The sequence below is a fragment of the Opisthocomus hoazin genome, chromosome 1, assembly GCF_030867145.1.
Source record: "Opisthocomus hoazin isolate bOpiHoa1 chromosome 1, bOpiHoa1.hap1, whole genome shotgun sequence".
Lineage (NCBI taxonomy): Eukaryota > Metazoa > Chordata > Aves > Opisthocomiformes > Opisthocomidae > Opisthocomus > Opisthocomus hoazin.
This window is the reverse complement of record NC_134414.1, coordinates 84218874-84238172: the sequence shown is the minus strand read 5'-3', so window position 1 is coordinate 84238172 and position 19299 is coordinate 84218874. Positions and strand designations below refer to the sequence as shown.

The following is a 19299-nucleotide window of genomic DNA, read 5'->3' as shown; positions in this document are numbered from 1 at the left end:
GAAGTCAATATATTATGATTGTTTTTTAATGTTGATAAACAACATTACAGGTGATCTAATAAGTAACTTTTTTTTCACCATTTGTGACTCATGAGCATGCATTTTTTTTTCTTCATTTACTGAAAAACACTTTGTATTTCTTCCTAACAGGAAAAACTTCCGCTATAACTAAAATGACATCATGCTGCCTCCTATGGGGGAATTCTGAAGCCTTCTCAAAAATACTACACAGTGGTAAGTACTAAAGGTATATTCAGATCAATTCTGTTTTCTGTAAAAATATATAAAGGAAATGAGCGCAAGTCTCTGTTGCTGGTATTCTTAAATGCTTTTGAAACATATCTGTGAAATATATACATCCAATTAAAATGCTTGTTTTCCATGTGTTCATACAATGAGACATGGAATACAATCCATTCTAAACATTAGTGCTCTGTGTATGTGCTTATTCATGATAAGCATAAATTTTTATTGCTTTTCAGTTCCATAATTAGTGACTGATACCAATCTGTTTGTAGTTAAAAGGCATGGGATTAAACCTGGCTATTGTGATACTGCTGCTCAGTAAGGTTTGGGGTTTCCAGGCCACAAGGTACTAGACAGAGCTGGCAGTCTTCAGTTTGCAAAACAAGGTTGGGTTCCAAAGTTCTTATGGGGCTGTATAAATAAAGGGCTTGGTTGCAGTTTTGTATTGTAACCATAAAGGTCTATCTTTTCCTCTGATTTTATTAGCAAAATATGAGAGAATATACTTTAATATATAGTGTACACACAGGCACACGCAGAGATAGGTATATGTATGTGTATAAATATACACACATATATAAACATTCTTATGATATCAATATGAAATACGTGACAAGGGTTTAATTTAGAAATCTATGCATAGAATATATCCTATTTACAAAACACCTTAGATTAATTGCCATTCTGTCATACTGTGACTGACACATTGATTAATGAAAAGGGAGACATGAACAAATGACCAGAAAAGTGTCTCTGATGTGTAGTTCTTTCTTCTCACTTTATGTGATCTATGAACTATGAACAAGATGTGACTTTTTCTGTAATCATTGCGCTAGCTGCAGTACAATTATGTTTCAATTTAGTGTTATCATTGGGTCCTAAATTTGAGGAGAAGGAATAGCAATATATCTGATGTGATAATAAAGTTGCAAATAAGCAGTAACTCAAAGTATGACAGGTTAGTTATGAGATCTGAGGGTACCATTATGTGAAGTGTAAAAATCAGAGAAAGAAAATAACAGCTTTGAAAACTCTTGTGATTTTTGAATCACTGAACCATGTTTATTCCAATTTGTAGCAATTTAAATGTAATTGAATAAAAAAACACTTTATGAACAGGACCGTGTTTAATACTTTAGCATCCATGCTGATCGTGATCATAGCTGAACTCTTACTGGTTATTATAGTGAATAGCACACATATGCATGAATACCATGCATAGGATTCAATTACTTACTCTCAGAGAACTCATGACAATTTTTCAGGAAAAAGACAAGTAACTGATATAAAGAATATAAAGATGAAGTCAAAGTCAAAATTGTCACTTAATTTCTTTGGAACTAACAATTTGTGATAGATTTACATTTTCTTGCACTGGAATTAGCCACAGCCATATTCCAAGAAGGAAGAGAAAGTCTCACCTCAAGATCTATCACAGTCCACTGAAATAAACCACAGAAGCTGGGGAGAGGATTCTGAAGGGGAAACTGAGGGATGGTGTGATTTTAGTTTTTGCTGTTTTCTCAGCATTTCGTTTGTTCTTTATAACACACAGAGGGAAAGTCAGGGAGAAGGAGAAGAAAGGGAAGCAAACAACATTAAAATGAAAAAGTGAGATACAGCCTATTGATGTGTGGCTTTTAACTCCCACTACAAGTTAGTGGACATCAGAAGCCAATAGTGCCTTTTGAAAATTTCCTTATTCATGTGAGGTGATAATTCGACTATACATAACAAAATGCAGGAGATTAGAAAATTAATTTATAAATCTGCATCAAATTTATTTCAGCTTCTCTGCTTGCTAATTTGCTGAAGTATATGTAGGTGCAAACGTATATCTTCAACTGACAACTCTGAGGTAGTCAAAAAATACACCACAGAAATATGGCAATATGTTAAGGAATTTTTTATTTTGTCTGGAAAAAGGTTACATTCTTATGAGAAGCTTTTCCAGAGACAAATTGAAATGGATCTGAAGGCTTTCAGGAAAATATACAACCCAAGCCAAACTAACTTGAAAAGAAGGAAAGACATGGACCTGTTGGAGCAGGTCCAGAGAGGGCCATAAAAGTGATTAGAGGAATGGAACACTCCTATGTGTTTCCTCCTATGAGGAAAGGCTGAGAGATTTGGGGTTGTTCAGCCTGGAGAAGAGAAGGCTTCGGGGAGACCTTATCGCAGCCTTCCAGTACCTAAAGGGAGGCTACAAGAAAGCTGGAGACAGACTTTTTAAAAAGGCCTGTAGTGATAGGACAAGGGGTAATGGCTTTCAGCCAGAGGAGAGTAGATTTAGATTAGATATAAGAAAGAAATTTTTTACCATGAGGGTGATGAGGCACGGGAACAGGTTGCCCAGAGAAGCTGGGGCTGTTCCCTCCCTGGAAGTGTTCAAGGCCAGGTTGAATGGGGCTTTGAGCAACCTGGTTTAGTGGAAGGTGTCCCTGCCTGTGGCAGCGGTATTGGAACCAGATGATCTTTAAGGTCCCTTCCAATCTAAACCATTCTATGATTCTATGAACTTTGAATATGTATTTGCAGTGGACAATAGGAATCCATTTGGATGACCAGAAGATCTTTGAGAGTGATGTGTATAATTACCAGCATTGGTTCAAAAATATAACTGGATACAGTAGCTCGGGCAGATAGTATCTGTGACTTTTGCTGTATTGTACGTTTATATTTAAAGAGAAATACAGAAAAAAATACCCACACCTTAATCATTTTTACTTTTTTCTTGCAATCATTCTCATCCAGAACTCCAACTAAAATTTTACAACAAAAAGAAATAAACTTTCTCAGGAAGAGCAAACTGCAATTTATTTTTAGAGTATGCAAAAAGTGCTTGCTGGTTATCCACAATATAGTAGTAAAAATGAAAGCAAAAAAAAGCCCATGCTTTGTCGTCAGATTTTGGTCTTACATCACAGGTGTCAACTAGTTTAAACGGTGGGATTTTGTTCCAAATTCCCGACCTGACAGCTGAGTGTGCAGATGGAGCCCTGTGGTAGTCCATGGGGTGCTGTGTACTTTCTTTGATGTAGCCACATACTGTCAGGTTCTTGATCATGTTCTCAGAGTCTGATCAAGCATTCTGTCCTGTATCATTTATGATAACAAATGTGAAGACATAATAAGGCCTTCATATTAGAAGGCAGAAATAAATTGTTCCAGCTCTAGTCTTGAGAGTTTTAGGAAACAGATCAGCTCTTAATTCTCTGAGGAAAATCAGGGCACAACATAACTCTTATTCTTAGAGCTGTCAGCTCTCCTCAGCCTACTTTTCAGCTCTCGGGATTCAGTTTTGTTGATCAGAATCTTTGCTTTGCCTCCTCTTGTCGGGGTTTATGTCTTTAAATGGAAGTGTACTCAGCTGAGCAGTCCAGCCTCTGCTTAAGCTGTGTTTTCTTTTCGGGTTTTCACTGTATTTTACACTCTTAGATGGAAGAAAAATACTCCCCAATTCTTTTCCTCTCTTGGTGAAGTATTAGCATAATTTTAGCATGGAAATCCATCAATTAAATGGGCTCCTAAGACCTGTACTATGATATAGAGGCTGTGCTGACAGTGTGTTATAGTTTAGCTGCGGCCAGCAACAAAAGGGCCACGTGGTCGCCCTGCCGCCCATTCCCCCTCCTGGGGTGCGGAGGAGAATAGAAAGAAACAGGCAAAAAACTGGTGGGTCGGGATAAGGGCAGTTTAACAGAACAGCAAACAAAGGGAACAGTAACAACAACGATACAGATAAGGAGAATACACAAAACAAAACAGCAGAACGCAGAGAGCAACTCTCACCACCCGCCGCTGCCGTGCGCTCCCGAGCCGTGACTCCTTCCCGCCGCCCAGCTCCCCCCCAACCAGAACCCAGCATGATGGCACATGGTATAGAATACCCTGCTCTGTTTGGCCAGGTTGTGTTCCCTCCTGGCTCCTGGTGAGAATTAACCCTGTCCTGGTCGAACTCAGGACACAGTGTCTGTAGTTGTACGCTCTTCCCACCAGTTCTCTTTATTTTGAAACAGAAAGAAGAACTCAGTTTCAAGTTCTTCCTTTTATAAAGATAGCCAGTGTGTTTTCCATACTGAAATATAATTGATAAGCATGAACAACTAATGAAGTTATCAGCTGAACCTCCCAGAACTGGTGGTCTGTCCATGTTAATTAATTGAGGCTGATGCTTAACATTTCAGTAGGTTTCCAGGTTGGAAACTGCATCTTCTTCAAGAAATTCAGGTAGTGTGAATTGAGTTGATCACCTACTGTCTGGGAATTTAACCAGGATTTAATCAGAGTGGCTGTATGTGGTTGCAGGATGTTCCACATCTTTCTATGCACCTACAAACCTGTGTCCAGGAAGAGTATTCTGAAACCATAAATCCAATGTATTTAACTGTGACTCAGTTGATCTAGAACAAATAAATCAAGTTGCATCAGCTGCTTTGCTCGAAGAGGTTACTGGTAAATCTAACTTGGCAAATTTATTACATCACTGAAGTTGTAATGTGTTTGCCATTAAAGGTGGAGACACTCAGCGTTAGACCTGCTGTGAATACTGGAATCAAAACATTCAGCTTCTTTAAGGAATGTAGAAGATTCCTTACCTCCCTTTGAATTTGAAGTGGTGTATCCATTGATTTTTTACAGCGATCTTTAGTTATGTGTTTCAGTATGACTGACCTAAGGTACTTAAACGTAGGTAAATGCTAATGATCTCCACCAATATGTAGATTTCTGAAGAACCCAAGTGAGAAACGGAAATAAGAAGCATTTGCAAATATTATTCAAATATGAATAACAAACACCAAAACTTCCAAGGTAATTAAAATTGCTTTCTTGTAACAATATAATGGAATACTTTTTCACACTTTTACCTAATATCATTAGCTTTACTAGAAGTTTTTGAGAGATAGTTTTACAGTTTTTTTGGTTTTTTTTGTTAAAGTATGATTTCAGTGGTGAGGTCTGTTGGAAAATGAAAGTATGAGTCATGATTGCCTTAAATCTTCAAGAAGGATAAACTATTCTGATCTAAATAACAATTCCATAAATGCAATTGATTTTGTGTAAAATTTAATTTGAACATTACATTATGTAAAGCATTGTACAGCAATAACGAACTGTTAAAAATGTGTAGTTTCAATGTTATGCAGACTGGATGGCTAACAGGAGTTCAATGAATCATAACTTCGTGAGTAAGCAAGTGAAAGTGAAACAAAAAAAAATTACACTGTGTTTTCCATAGGCAGCTCCTTTGATTGATTAGAGGTGTTTTTTAAAGTTGAGTCATATTCAATTCAAAGAACTGGAGTGCAGATTTTACTATCTGCAATGCTTGAACTTGAAAATGTTTTATCACTGTGACTCATAATTTAAATCTACTGTGCTGAACAACAAGTAGTGGTGTTATGTCAGTTTCTAGAGGGAGCTTTTAACTCTTAAAAGTTAAAAAAAACATCAGTGTTGTTTTTTTCTGAGAACAACAGTAAAGCTGTTGAAAATAAGGTTCCAGTGTAAATCAATTACATGTAAGCAGTTGTTCTCATCCTATCAAGGTTCAAAACAAGCTACATCATTATTAACCACAAGACTGTGATATGTTATGTTTGCTTTCTTTAGACAACTCAGTAGTATGGCAAGGGAAGACCATCTATATCTTTTACTAGATACTCCTTTACCTTTCCATTAGCCATTCAGCAGCTACCTTCTCAGTATTTATATAAAAATAATAGGTTTCTGTAACAGCAAGATCTTGTGTCCTCCTGGAATCCCCATGACTTGATTCGGTCTCTGCATGCTTCAGTTTAAGTTGCTTTTAGACACAACTGACAGAAGATGATCTCTGGGGTCACCAAATCCAATTTCTAGAACAGGAGACAACCATATCATGTAATCCATTTTTTATAGGTTATAATAAAGGTTATGAAACCAAGGGCTACATTGGTGAGTGGTGGAAACCAGTAATGAGTGGTGTCCCTCAAGGATCCATACTGGGACAATACTATTAAATATCTTCATCAATGATCTAGACAGTGGGAATGAGTACACCCTCTGCAAGTTTGTGGATGACACGAAGATGAGTGGTGCAACTGATTCAGTTGAGGGAAGGGATGCCAAGCAGGGGGACCTTGACAGGCTTGAGAAGTGGGTCTATGAAAACCTCATGAAATTCAACAAGGCCAAGTGCAAGGTCCTGCACCTTGGTTATGGCAATCCCCAATATCAGTGCAGGCCGGGTGATGAGTGGTTTGAGAGCAGCCTTGCATAGAAGGACTTGTGAATACTGGTGGGCAAAAAATTCATTATGCGCCAGCAACGTGCATTGGCAGCCCAGAAAGCCAATTGTATCCTGGGACACATAAAAAGAAGCAGGTCAAGGGAGGTGATTCTCCCCCTCTACTGGGAGGTCTCTCTCATAAGACCCCACCTGGAGTACTGCACCAAGCTCTGGGGTCCCCAGAACAAGAAATAAATGAATCTGCTGGAGTGAGTCCAGAAAACGGCCACAAAAATGATCAAAGGGATGGAACACCTCTCCTGTGAAGAAAGGCTGAAAGAGTTGGGATTGTTCAGCCTGGAGAAGAGAAGGCTCTGCGGAGACCTTACTTCAGCCTTTCAACATATAAAGGAGGCTTAAAAGAAATGCGGAGAGACTTTTACCAGGGCCTGTAGTGACAGAACAAGGGGTAATGTTTTTAAACTGAAAGAGGGTAGATTTAGAGTGGATATAAGGAAGAAATTCTTTATGATGAGGGTGGTGAGGCCCTGGAACAGGTTGCCCAGAGAAGCTGTGTCTGCCCCCTCCCTGGCAGTGTGCAAGGCCAGGGTGGATGGGGCTCTGAGCAACCTGGTCTAGTGGAAGGTGCCCCTGCCCATGGCAGGGCAGTTGGTCTACATGATCTTTAAGGTCCCTTCCAACTGAAACCATTCTATGATTCTATGATTTGTCTGTCTAATATCATACAGTGATTGTCTATGCATGTTTACAAAACATGCAAGAGTATTAAAGGAAATGGCCTAGTACATACATAATCGAGCATTTTTAACACATAGAAAGCACTATAGGTAGCACTATAGGCAACTCAGCATTGGAACTGGATTTTGGGGATTAAAATAGGTGGAAAATTGGTAATGATATAATTTCAAAGCTTTTTTTTTAATTGATTTTTAAAGAAATTATATAAAGCTGAAAGCCTTTTGAATAATGCTCTCATTGTGGCTACTTTCAGCTAAATTCATGGATATGTGTGCTAGCGATGGTGGGAGGTTTTACATCAAACAGCAAATCAGGAGAATAAAGTTTTTTGTTTCTTTGAGAAAGACTTGAGTTCTTAAAACCAGGCTTCCAGTACAGTTTTAGGAATAAAACTTGCAGCATCACTCCAGTGGGCCTGGATGTCCTATAAGTCCTATGTCATATCTCTGTGTAGAAGGGTTGCATATTCAAACTTGCACACCTGCATTTCCATGCTCTGGGTATGTTTCTACATTGCATTAACTAAAATGTCTAGATGCCTATTGATTTGCTAGACACCTAGCTCACAGGTAGACTACTTCATTTAGCAAGAAAAAAACAGAAAAGATGTCTACTATCTAGAACTGAAAGTTGACCCTAGTTTTTGATGTGAGAATAAGTATGTTGAGATGCTGGACATCTAGGCAGGTACAGAAGCATATTTTTGTCTAGAGAAAACTGGTTTCATTGAGCTTTTCAGGTGCCTAGAATATTTACTGGGATTTTGAGTGTTACATCTGAAAGTTTACCTGGAAATTACTGTGGCTCTGGACCTCGGAGAGCTTTAGAATGGAAAATAGAGGGTCTCTGTGAGTTTGTGCACTTCTGAGGTTAACTAGTAAGTCACATGCAGACCGTTTGCGTACCTTTCCGAATATAAATCCTATGTTTACCCTGATACCCAGGATTTTTTGGGTTTAGCTTCAACCCTCTGGAAGTGCATCTCACGGGAAGCATAGGACCAAAGAGGTCTTCGGAGGTCATCTTAGTCAGTGGATGCTGACAAAATGAGACATAGATGTTCTGTACTGCTAGGAATGAATTGGGAATGCTGTTGTTGCAGAGAAGGCTGGAGGAGAATAAAATAGTCTGGGTTTTGTTTTTGAGAAGCTGACTGGGTACTTCATTTAATTAAGTATCTTCAAAAATCCTAGTATTGCATAGCTTGGGGAAACAATGTAGCAGAGTTCTTTAATGATGAATACCGAATTATTTCTATTCTGTGCCAAATGCAAGTAATCCACCACAATTATGCTAATCACTGCCCTGAAAACAGATTCCTACAGCTGTTGAGTGACTAGGGAAGCTGATGGCATATTTCTTTCTTTCTTCAAAAGAAAAAAAAAAACTGCTTTTGCCAGCAGGAAGCCAAACTGTTTGTAAAAATGTCCTAGAACTGAAAATCACTATTAGTTTCTGAAGGTAAATGTGTTTATTTGTATATGTGAATATAAAATACATTTAGCTTCAATTGCATGCCAATTTAGGCACAGATATCTTTTATTGTACATTTCAGAACAGTACTTTGTTTTAGTTTTCTACTGACATTGTGCACAAAATACATATACACAGCATTTTTCTATTGAGTCTTAAATATGGAAGCCAAAAGTATCTAAAATACCCTTTCTACAAGGTACATTCAGAAGAATAGTTTGTCTTTTGTAGTACTGCTTTGTATTCTGTTGTTCTTTCCCAAATAAAAAGCCAAAGAAAGGGAACACAACACAAATATGGTAATATTGTTGTCCACTACTTGAAAAAAAGTTCAGAATTATTTGCGTGTAGGTGAAATGACTTAGGTCAAGTAAAATTCAGATTCTGTCTCTTTTCAGGCGTTGTAGTCTCTACTTCTCCTGAACAGGTATGAACTAATACTATTCTCTTTCACCTGGTTGTAGCTCCGTCAATAGTGATAGAGATTTGCCCATTTGCACTCACAACATGAACATGGATTTAAATCTTACACAACTATTCACAGAATGTTCACAAAACTATCTTAAATTTTTGTGTTTTAATATGACTTTATCAAATAACTGACAAAATTTGATGCTTAGTTATAATCTTTAAAATCTGCAACCAAATATCTATTAAAATTGTGCTTTTGCTTTCCATGGTTCAAACAGAAATGTCACAAATTTGGTTCATAAAGATGAGATGCAAATCCTTCAAAATTATCTATGAATAATGAACAATCTAACTGTAATGCAGTCTACTCTTACTTAAATAATGTTACCAAAATAGGATCTTAGACTAAAAGACATGTATTTTGACTTTTAGACAACCTTTGAGATCAATATCTTTTACATGTAAAGTTATAGTGCAAGAGTCCTTGCAAAGAGCATAACTTTGTCTTAATTATGTGATATTAGTAAAGTGTTTCAATATTCTTTCATTGTAGCTATTTCTAATTTAATAATATTTTTCAATGTAAAATGCACAAAGCTTTGTGTAAAGCTCTAGAAACTCTTTTTCCATTTGTCATGAATCCCTCCAAAAAAGATACACATACACATTGAGTGACCTGGAATACAAACCCAAGAAAATGATGGAAAGAGCTCCCAGATGTAAGACATTACTAGGCAAAAGAAGCATATCTACTTTGTAATGAGTGGTATAACAGAAAAAAGACTATTACCATAGCTAATTTCCAGTTAAAGTTACTAGTTAATTTTCACGGCATAGAAAAACACTTGCACCATATTTATAGATTATTAATTCAAGGAATGAAAAATAGGGCTTTTTTTAAGCAAAAGGTATCTCCATGTCCAGATTTGCTTTTCTGCAGCTGATCTGAATGCTATTCAAACACATGTGATGGCATTCCTATCCTTTTACACTGGGGTCCTTTATGCAAGCTGAGTGTGTGCATATTGCCAAAATCCTTTGGGGAAATTAAGTTATCTGTACATATGAAATTCATGTTACTCTGATCCAAGTACATTGGTTCTGTTCATTTTAGAGAATTAAAAAAACCCAAACAAATCTCAGATTCAAGACTTTAGACAGAATTACGAAGATCTATTAGGATAATTATTAAAATTGGGAAACCTATAAATATAACAAAACTTCTAAAGAATTTTTTTGGTTCTGCAATGCATGCTAATTAAAATCACATCACAGCATAAGCTGATCGTAAACTAACATTAATTTAGCTATAATTCAGTTTGAAAAAGGTTTATTTCAAATGCCGTATTTCTATGTCATTTTGCTTTGAAAATGCAAGTTGTCCTAGGGGAATTACAATTCTTTTGTTTTTCGTTTGAATGATAGAAGTGTCTGATACTGAATTCTTGTAAGAAGATAACAAGTATTCAGTAAATTGATGGAGGGCTATTGTTTGTTAGCAAAAATATTCGTGTGAATATTGTTTCTAGTGCTTATGAAATGCCAATCATGAGTGAAAAAATAATATCTGTTGCATACGTCCCAATCTTTTCAATATATTTATGTTTAAAGAAAGCAGTAGTTTATCTGGCTAACAGTGGTACCTATTGAAGCGATTTTTTATATCTTTTTGTCTGATCATCAGGAGCTACTTTTTTGTTGTGAGGGTGACCAAACACTGGCACAGATTTCCCAGAGATGTTGTGGAGTCCTTCTCCTTGGAGATACTCAAAAGCTGTCTAGACATGGTCCTGGGCAACAATCTTTAGGTGTCCCTGCTTGAGCAGAGGGGTTGGACCAGATGACTTCCAGAGGTCCCTTCCAACTTCAGCCAATCTACGGTGTTGTGATCTTCATTTAAGAGCATTTCAATTTTTCTTCCCATGGATTTGAAATAACAGTATGTCCCTTTCATTTTCGTTACCTGGAAGTATCAATAAGGAGGGAAAAACAAACATACAAAACGTTACATTGGAAGTTTGCGTAGTGATGATCAGTCACTTGAAAAGTTAGGGGTTGAATAATTAGAGACTGAGAGCCTCTATTGTTACTGCAGTTCTATTTAAAGGAAGATGGTTGCAAGAAATATACTTTATTTGACCAAATGAAACAGAAGTAAGCATTTTAAAAGCTAATCAAATAATTTTGATTTCAGATTTTTTATCAAGTATTAGTAAATTGATGGAGTGCAGTATTGTGAGGCTACAATACAAAGTTCAACAAATGGCAGAACTGAAATCTGTTTTTTGTACACTTAGAAGCCATCACAACTAAAACCAGAAGCATAAACAGTGAAGTAATACACTGCATAAGAGTATAAGAAATTAAGATCTGCTATTTTCAGCTGTAAATTAATTTGAAAGTAGAAGTCATTAAAGAACACGTATCTGGAAAACAAAGCTTTGATGATAGTGCAGAAACTAAATAATCTAAGTTTATTAATTTACAAAGCAAGAGTTTTCAGTAGATGAGTTTCACAAAGAAAATGTGTTAGAATTTCCACTATGGAAATTCAAGCTGAAACAGAGCAATCACAGCAATAATACTGAAAGATCACTGTCTTGGCAGCTTCATTGTCTTTTAGAGTGTGGACTTTTCAGCTTTTAAATATTAGCATAGTATTACTGCAACAGGGTTGTGAGCTTGTTGTCTTTGAAATAGTACCACAGTATGTTATGAGTTAATTTTAAAGTAAGGAGTTAAAAAGTTATAAAAAATTTGTGCTTTATATAATTATGATGTTCTGGACTGAAACTTCAGACTTTGTTTTTCCAAATGACCTGTAGTCAAAACCAAATTGGGGTTCATTTGATGCAGAGTTTTTTGTGAAAAATTGTATCATGGAGAATTTCATTTAAATCATTACCTGAACAATTTTTACCTACAGTTGTTTATGGTTTAGAATTTGAAATGTTTAGGCAGGAAATCAGCAAAATCAGAAAAATGAAATAACTCAGAGTTTCTGGTAATGCAAACCTTTTTGTTTTAAATATGAAATATGTAATCGATATTGCCAGAATATGACAACAGCACTTAAAATTTTTATTATTAGCAGTGTAGCTCTGATGTCCAGAAATACAACCATCTTGGTGCAAGAATTTAGGAAAGATAATTGTTACAAATATGCTGAAATTGTTGTAAGATTTCAGTATGCCAGGACATCGGAGCCAGGGAAATAATGAATCGGGACTCCTGGGTGGTTGTCTCCTGTGTATATGGGAAAGAATACTAAATTCCAAAGAGAAAGTGGTTAGCAACTTGCCAAAGTGATAGTTATATCATCCTTATGGGGGGCAGACTTCAAGGAGAGTAGCAGCTGTCTAAACAAAAGCAAAAAGGATATGTGATTTTCTTGTTCTAGGAATGAGTAAAAATTCTACTGATAAAACATATGTGCACTTTCCCACCACTTTAAAAATACACACTTATATACAACAGCAAGCAAGATCTTTAGATGAAGGATCTTTCTCTCTCATGCCAAAGAAGGCATTAGGGAAAGAATTATTTTAAAGAATAAAAGTGAACGTCAGATCAGACAGGAATTACTGACATGTCTCCAATATGAGGTAGAATAATCTTCTCTGTCAAAGGGATTTAATTGTCTGCCCTGACCTCCATCTGTTCTATTAATTGACTACATTAGTTTGTGGTAGATATTTTTGGTTAGTATTATGTTTTATTAGTGAGATTTCTTAAGATGACGTACTAGAAACACAGAGGAAACTGTAACTTATGCCATGTGACAAGGTATACTTTTTTCAATCCTAACCTAAATCATTTGACCGAGGGCAGGAAAAAATAGATCAGTTCTTTGTAGTTAACTTGGCAGCCACAAATTGTCTTCTATTCTATTTTATGTAGAATAGCATCCCATAAGGATATGATAAAAAAAAAGGAAAAAAAAGAAAAAGACAACCAGAAATGCTTTCCAAAAGAAATGAAATAGATTTCTTGTACAAAATAAATAGCAGTTTGGCATTGATTGAATTGATGGGCTATATATCTTACATATATGTATAAAGTGACGAAGGGAAGTTAGAAACAAATGACCAGTGAGAAGAAAAGATCTGTAGGGAAGAATTATGATTTGGAGAAAAGAGCAATCTATTGGTGTACACTCTGTGAGAAAGATTTGAGAATTAGACGGGGGACTGAAAAGGCCAAGTGCAAAAGAGGAAAACGATGGAGGATACTTTTGTAAGAGGACACAGTTTCAAGCAGGGGAGAACAAGTATAAGACAGATATTGGAAAGTTACTAAGACAAAATCATATTTTAATCATATTGTTAAAAATTGTTTTTCCTCATTATGAACGGTACCAGTGTATTTGCTTACCTTCTCCTGTTTTCTTTTTTAAACTGTGATCAGAAATTTGTACCATGTCTGAATCTACAGTGCAGTTAGTGTGGGTATTGCTGTATGTATGTGTTACATAGTAGAAGAGATCTGTGAAAAATGATGATTCTTTTCTCTATCTGTTTACACTTTTGAAAGTGCCCATGTATTTTTCCAGTTCTGTGAAAACAAGTAGAGTTTGCTAAAGAAGATGATAATAATAGTGTTATACAGGTTCTGTTAGAAAGTAATTCATAAATAGTATTCATTGCATCAAAAAAGTAATGGGAAATGTGTTTTCTATCAAGTTGAGAGTCAGAAGCAAAATAACCATACATTTCTATCACAATACTGTTTTTCCTCAAACCTATCTTGTTATGTTCTATGTTAGTAAAGACTAATGTTAGGTGTATATGGAGAAAATGGATAAACTTGTTCACTGAGATACGATTGCCCTTCAAAGAAGATACCATGCACCAGAGTTTTCAAAATGACAGGGAGATGGCTTACTGTTTCATTGTGCTGGGCAAAGATAGAAACTTTCCAATAAAGGGAATGGAAGGGTGAGCAGGAGAAGAAATGACAATTTCTACATTTGTTGTTGGCTTTCCTTTTCTACTTGGATACCAGTTCTACACACTACAAAGAAAATACAATATATTATGTTAGACTTCTGAAAAGCCTTTGATGCAAGAAAATGTAATTACCTAAATACAAGATGGCTTTGAAGTTATGCATGTAGTAGAATGATAGGGGCTGTCATGCATATAGTTTTGAGAAATTTATTTTTTTACTCAAGAGAAAAGCATTCACTTAGTATTTCTGAGATTTCTTTTGGAATTTTTAAAAGACCATGAAAGATGATCAGATTTTTATAATCTGGGGAGAGTGGGGTTGGAAAAGGACGACCTTTTTAACTTTATAGAAAATTATCTACAAAATATTTGATTTTGAAAGATCCTTTCTTTTCCCATCCCAGCCTAGCTTTCTGTTCTTTTCCTACTGCCCTTTTCGGCAACAAATAGATAAAGTTGAAAAAATAATGGTTAAGAAAAATAACTCAAAACTCCACTAACTGATACCGAGACATCTTTTTCAAGCTTGTGTGTGTGTATGGCATTTTTTTTTGTAGTATGTCTTCTTGCTACTTTGTGTAGCAAATTTAGAATTTGCATTTCCAAAGGAATGGAATTTGAGAAGACTGTTTCTGAGGTTTCTGGATTTTGTTGTTGGATTCTGCTAAATATTTACTAAACTTTTATTGTTGTTTTAAAATTTAATCCCAATTTTGCTGGTGTTGTGTACATTCCTTCGTATTACAAGTTTGTCAACATATATGATGTAAGATGACAGATGTATTGTTAATTGTCAGATGTATTCTGTTAATTTTTTTTAACCTCTATCTTTTTCCTTATTTCCTTATTTTCCATGTTCAATAAATTAAAAAAATGTACACTACATAAAAGCTGGCACAGTCAGCCTTGGACTTCAGACATCCATCAGTGGTGAGGAAAGATCTACCTTATTTGTACTCTCTGTTGAGGAGAATGTAGGGCCTGTCCTGTTCCCTGATGATGCCTATGCGTTGGCTAGAAAGTATAAATACTGTGCCAGGACAGTGCTGGAGCCCATGCTCTAGCCATATTTAGTTTACTACTTAGATCTAAACTCCAGTATTTACTGCACTGGCCTAAATCCAGACTAAGATCTGCATCAATAATAGGACTTCTGTATGGTAATCTGCTTAGCTTTTAGGATTCCACAGTATATAGTAGAATTCACAACTCTCCCAGTACTTCTGTCATCTAGAAAGTTAACAACTTTAACACTTCATTATGAATTCAGCATAGGCAGGACATTAAGCAGAGTATATAGAATGATAGAATCATAGAATGGTTTCAGTTGGAAGGGACCTTAAAGATCATGTAGTTCCAACCACTCTGCCATGAGCAGGGACATCTTCCACTAGACCAGGTTGCTCAGAGTTCCGTCCAACCTGGCCTTGAACACTGCCGGGGAGGGGGCAGCCACAGCTTCTCTGGGTAACCTGTTCCAGTGTTTCACCACCCTCATGGTGAAGAATTTCTTCCTAACATCTGATCTAAATCTGCCTTCTGTTTGTTTAAAGCCTTTCCCTCTTGTCTTATCACTACATACCCTTGTAAAAAGCCCCTCCCCATCCTTCCTGTAGGCCCCCTTCAAGTACTGGAAGGCTGCTATAAGGTCTCCCCGGAGCCTTCTCTTCTCCAGGCTGAAGAGCCCCAACTCCCTCAGCCTGTCCTCATAGGAGAGGTACTCCAGCCCTCTGATCATCTTCGTGGTCCTCCTCTGGACCCCCTCCAACATATCCATCTCCTTCCTACGTTAGGGGCCGCAGAGCTGGATGCAGTACTCCAGGTGGGGTCTCACGAGAGCAGAGTAAAGGGGCACAATCACCTCCCTCGACGTGCTTGCCACGCTTCTCTTGATGCAGCCCAGGATACGGTTGGCTTTCTGGGCTGCAAGCGCACATTGCCGACTCATGCTGAGCTTCTCATCCACCAGTACCCCCAAGTCCTTCTCCTCAGGGCTGCTCCTGAGCCACTCTCCTCTCAGCCTGTGCTCGTGTTTGGGATTGCCCCGACCCATGTGCAGGACCTTGCACTTAGCCGTGTTTAACTTCCTGCAGTTCACACAGGCCCACCTCTCCAGCCTGTCAAGGTCTCTCTGAATGGCATCCCTTCCCTCCAGCCTGTCAATCACACCGCACAGCCTGGTGTCGTCAGCAAACTTGCTGAGGGTGCACTCAGTCCCACTGTCCATGTTGCCGACAAAGATATTAAATAGCACCGGCTCCAGTACCGACCCCTGAGGCACACCACTCGTCACTGTTCTCTGCCTCGATATTGAGCCATTGACTGCAACTCTTTGAGTGCGTCCATCGAGCCAGTTGCTTATCCAACAAGTGGTCCAACTGTCAAATCCATGTCCGTCCAATATAGACTCAAGGACATCATGCGGGACAGTGTTGAGTGCCTTGCACAAGTCCAGGTAGATGATGTCAGTTGCCTGCCCTTTATCCACCAATGCTGTAAGCCCATCATACAAGGATACCATGTTAGTCAGGCACGATTTGCCCTTGGTGAAGCCATGTTGGCTGTCCCCAATCACCTCTTTGTCATCTATGTTCCTTAGCATGGTTTCGAGGAGGATCTGCTCCATCGTCCTGCCAGGCATAGACGTGAGACTGACTGGCCTATAGTTCCCTGGGTCTTCCTTTTTTCCCTTTTAAAAAATGGGGATGATATTGCCCATTCTCCAGTTGGTGGGGACCTCCCCAGACTGCCACGACCTCTCAAATATGGTGGAGAGTGGTTTGACAGCTTCGTCTGCCAGTTCCCTCAGGACCCATGGATGCATCTCATCAGGCCCCATGGACTTGTGCATCTTCAGGTTTCTTAGGCAGTCTCATACCTAGTTTTCTCTTACAGTGGCTAGTTCTTCATTGTCCCAGTCCCTGCCTTTGCCTTCTTCAACTTGGGCGGTGTGACTAGAGTGCTTGCTGTTGAAGACTGAGGCAACAAAGTCGTTAAGCACCTCAGCTTTCTCCACATCTTGGGTACCCAGGTCTCTAGCTTCCTTCCAGAGAGGTCCCACTTTTTCCCTAGTTTTCCTTCTCTCACTGACATACCTGTAGAAGGCTTTCTTGTTCCCTTTGGCATCCCTGGCCAGATTTAATTCTGTCAGGGCTTTGGCTTTTCTAACTTGCTCCCTGGCTACTCGGACGATTTCTCTGTATTCCTCCCAAGCTACCTGTCCTTGCTTCCATCTCTCTTCTAGGAGGGTTTTTAATCTCAGTGTTTGGTGGGGAGAGAGGAAAGCAGCAGGCAACATAGGAATAGTTGCCTTGTTAGTATCTCCTAAAATATTTTATGGAGACTTGTCTTGCTGAGACAAGCTTTCTCTGCTCTTAAATATAAGGGGCTCAAGCCAGCATTTGTCAGGAGAAAGCCCACTAAGTTAGGAGCAGAGCAGTACAACAACAGAAGCTGGAGGACATTTTTCCCTTCTGCTGGTGAAGTTGTTCACTTTCTAGCAAAGAGAAAACTTAAGAGGAAGAGTAAATTGGAAAAAGTTTGATGATGTGATAGTGCAGTAAAGATAATCCCCAGTCCCAATTTGTGTTTCATGAAATGACTCTCCTACAAACTGCGTAAGGCTTGCTTGAAAGTGACAATACCTACCTGGGTGAATTTCATCTTTGTGGGGCTGCAAAGTTGCAGTTTTCTTGTAGTGCAAGGGTAAGAATCTCAGAGGATAAGTCTTTCAGTTTAGGATTGACAGCGCTGCACACACTCCTCATAGCCATCCCAATCTTACTTGAAATCTAATGTTTGAAACATGGAAGATGGGAGGTGTGGGTTTAGACTTCAGGTTAATGAGGGTAGTCACTCAACTCTCCCATTTCCAGGATGAGTGCAAAATTGTGGCATTATCATATGAATGAAGGCAGTATCACCACCTGGTAAATGAACTGGGTAATGCAATGAAAATGTCATGCCTGCTTCTCCTGTCTAATTCAGCTCTAGGAATTTGTACAACAGAGCAGCAACTGGGTTTTTTTGGCTATATAATATATTGAGGTGGGGGGAGCTACATGCCCAGCTGGTTTAAATTGCTTTTCTTATCCTGTTTTTGGTATTGCAACATTTGTAATTTTTCCTTCTCTTAGTCTGGAATGACAACAGGAAGATATCAAATTCTAATTATTAAATAGCCTCAAGAGATTGAATTGCCTAACAATCAGTCCCTCAGACAGTTTCTCAGTTGGTTCAGACAAGCGTTTTAGTTTCTTCCATCATTGAGGAGGGCATACATGTACACGTAATGGTGAAGACAGAAAGAGAAGAATGAGGCCTGTGAGTTTCCCTGTTTAAAATTTAGATAAAACCTGATAGATTCCCTTAAGAATTTTCCTTTTCAGTCATTTGTCCTTTCTTACTAGAGAGAAGATAGACTTATTCTGTGTTAGAAATGTGGGGTTTTTTTCATCTCTTTCAGTGGTAATAGGTAATGAGCTTTGATATTTGTGAAGGTTTATTCAAATTGTAAAGGTCTAGTGTACAAACCTAAGAAAACATGTAGAAGAGTGATTTTCAGATGCATGTTTTCATTTTTTTATATATGCATAAACTATTTTTTTACTCCAGACATAAGAAATTTTACTCTACAGGAGTGTTTGCCTTACAGAAACTCAGAGCTGAACATCCTATTTCAGATCATAACCTTTTCTTTTGGAGTAACACATCTGAATTTAAGAAAACAGAGGTGCAGAAAAGAAATAAAGAGGACCCAGAGAGTGTTACATTTCTTTTACAAGGTCAAATCACAAGTAAAAGCTGGAAATTAAGTCAGCAGTTGTGCTAGACTGTAGTGATGCTATTTTTTTGTACATTTCTCTAAAATGTGTGCTTGAAGGGTATTATTTTCTTAAGACTCTGCATCCACAATTATACTAAGACTATAAAATATGAATATATATTTGATAGCATCTCGTGATCATTGTCCATGGTAATATTTCAGACGTTGGACTCTTTCTGAAGAGAAAAGATTTAGTACCCTGTCACACTACCTTGCAATCAAAGTTAATTGCTGTTTTATTATTTGAAAGTGTGTCATGACCTTACTTGCATTCTAGCTTCAGACATTTGAATGGCTGCAGTGTCCGTTCAGACATAGGAAGCTTAAATTCATATTCTGAATGGTCAAATTTTGATCTGAGGAGAACACACCTGTGATTTTGGGATAATTAGTAATTTAAAGTTTATGTTTATAAACAGTTCATG

The 19299-nt window shown here is 37.7% G+C and overlaps 1 protein-coding gene across 5 annotated transcripts in view; it reads left to right on the top strand.

Moving 5' to 3' along the window:
* The window catches only part of NLGN4X (neuroligin 4 X-linked), a 218192-nt gene that overhangs the window by 31206 nt on the left and 167687 nt on the right, over positions 1-19299 (top strand). For all 5 annotated transcript variants that reach the window (XM_075427967.1, XM_075427976.1, XM_075427939.1 and 2 more), the window contains one exon: positions 151-234. The gene's annotated coding sequence lies outside the window, so the exon portion shown is untranslated. The remainder of the gene's footprint in view (positions 1-150; positions 235-19299) is intronic.